General features: G+C 43.9%; 1 long non-coding RNA gene across 1 annotated transcript; it reads right to left on the bottom strand.

Moving 5' to 3' along the window:
• Positions 1-674: 674 nt before the first annotated feature.
• LOC118302508 lies at positions 675-2,336 on the bottom strand. The gene is made up of 3 exons (XR_004790573.2): positions 2,060-2,336; positions 1,710-1,790; positions 675-1,228 (listed from the first exon to the last, which is right to left on the bottom strand). It is a non-coding gene; the product is annotated as an uncharacterized LOC118302508 (long non-coding RNA).
• Positions 2,337-2,600: the final 264 nt, after the last annotated feature.

Consider the following 2,600-nt stretch of genomic DNA (forward strand, 5'->3'; position numbering starts at 1 on the left):
CACTGACATTAGCCAACTATAATGCAGTAAGATGGGGGAGCCTAGGAATATAACAAAGAAAGAAACCGAGCAGAAAAACTGTGCAGGAAGTGACTGTAAAAAACAGAAAAACAAGGAGCAAAAGAAAAAGAAATGAGAGAAAGGGAAACGGTGCGAGTCAAGTGTGCATAACAATGTGCACTGCACTCACGTCTATATTTAAATGGTGCCATTGAGCTGCTTGTTGAAACAGAAGCGGTTGACTTGACTGGCTCGTCTGTATGTACCAGTTAAGGGCCATGCATACATTACTCTGGAGTTGAGATAATTTGTCGACAATTAGTCGGAACAGGGTACAGCGAGGGGCTGATTAGCATGTCGGTACAAGTCAGCCACAGGAATTGAGACACAGGGGCTTTGAAACTGACATGAATTCGACATCGCACATACTCTGTCATATTTTCCCTTTCCTCATTTATTTTCTTGCTTTTATTACCCACTCTTCTAGTAGGCAGAATTAATATTCATGCAGAGGCAAATGCTGAATATGAATGTGAGAACAAACGAACTTGTTTTGGAGATGATAACAAGAAAAAAAAAGAGGGAACGGAACACAGTCCCCTGAGAAACAACGTGTGTGGATTTTAGTTATGTTTCCACATAATTTGTGGGGGGTTTTGTTTTAGTTGGGGGAATCCAAAATGTGGTTATCCCAATAAGTGTGTCCTCTTTGTGTAAAAAAAAACAAAAGAAACATGAGAGAGTAGACTGGGCTTTAATATTTTTTTCAACATTAATTTTGGTACCGGAGTTCAGTAATTGTGTGTAAGGTCCCCGTCTTGCTTATTGTGTCACAGAGGCGCTTTAATTAAATCAAATATTTCATTTTGCAAATCTTAATAAAAAACAACACATTTCTTCCTGTCAGCGGATTTTTGGGAGGGCAACACAAACAAGATTGGTTAAAAGTCCAGCTGGAAAAATAGTGTCACAGAGGTCAAAGGCCTATATGAAGAAAATGGATTGAGTATTTAGGGGCCAATCCTCACAATAATATATGAGCAATGTCGTCAACAGCCTCTTAACAGCCGACATCCACAGCCTTGCCTGAACTCTGTCTGCAGCAGGCTCTTCCAATCAAATGTGATCAGTGCAAATGATCCTTTAACAACATCCAGCAACCGGATCCCAGAGTCACGAGCGAGAAACCGAAACCTAACCCGTCTGGGGGCCAAGTGCTCAGCAGCGCCTGCAGGTGAGAAGGCGTATACATGAACTGTGCATCCCTCAGCCTGAAGGTTGCTCCTTTCCAAAATACAGCACAAGTGAACAGGCTCACGCAGGCACATTATCGCGCGTGCCATGCAGATGCTAAAGCCAAAAGTCATGTATTGATTTTGTGGCATGACCTTAACGTGTGGTGTCGTCATGGGACAAAGAACCTTTTTGGAGAATTTAACTGACGACCAGAGGTTCCAACGCCATGTACAAATGGACTTGTTTCACTAGTGATCATAAACTCACAAATAATCATTTTTGTACGGCAGCAGACAATGTGGAAAAAAAACACCACATTCATATACATGAAGATATTTAACCAGCAATCAGTATGAAAAGTAACTGTAACACATTCTATAAAGCAGGGGTGGGGCCATATCAGTTTCTATCGTATCCCTGAGAAGCCAAAGCCTATATACTAAATGATCAAACCCATTCAGCACCTCACTAACCTCTCTAAGGTGACGGCTGGGACTGGTTCCCTGTGGCAGGCCTGGTTCGCGGGTTTGGATCAGCGGGTCTTGGGGGACAGTCTGTCAAACAGAGATGTCAACTTCAGTGCGTGTCTCCTCAGACTGAGCCAACTGCTCCGGACGCACGAACAGCTCAAACAGCAGAAGCAGAGGGAGGCTGCTGCTGTATTGAGCCTTTGAGCTCCATGTTCCTCTGCAACTCAATGATTTCTTGTTGCACATCAGCTGGTTCCACATTAGACGGATGCAAAAAAAAACCCCAATATGTTCAGTTCTTTTTGTTTACATGTCGTGTCCTGAAACGCGTGCAGGAGTTCCTAAAAACTTACCAGCGTGTCCCGATGTCACAGCGGTCTTTGGATTTTTGCGCAGTAGGATTTTACAATTTTACGCGCGGCGGCAACAAACTCTCCCCGGGGCCGCGAATGAGGTTTCAGCCCCTCAGGCATCGGATCGATCGCCGCAAAACTGGCCTGGTGTGCAGCACAGCGACCCTGTCTGACCGCGCTCCCGTGGACGCCGCTGTTCGGGCGCACGACCCGCGCCCCAGAGCGGCAACGTTATCACAGCGCGCTTTTACGCACATGTTACCCATCCAGGTTAGCATCGCGTTGCCAGATGATGTGTCATTAAGCATGTTTGCTTTTCTTTTTTTCTTTCTCGACAGTCGCCATGATACTTGTCATCTACCTGTGTTTTCTTTACCCTGGCCGTGACCTGACAGGCACACAGCCGGAAGGACGTATTGGACTTGTATGTTGTTTTTGTTTATGTGTTTAATCACTGGGGGGAAGATATAATAATAATAATAATAATAATAATAATAATAATAATAATAATAATAATAATAATAATAATAACTGATCTCAT

The sequence above is a fragment of the Scophthalmus maximus genome, chromosome 4 (genome assembly GCF_022379125.1).
Source record: "Scophthalmus maximus strain ysfricsl-2021 chromosome 4, ASM2237912v1, whole genome shotgun sequence".
Lineage (NCBI taxonomy): Eukaryota > Metazoa > Chordata > Actinopteri > Pleuronectiformes > Scophthalmidae > Scophthalmus > Scophthalmus maximus.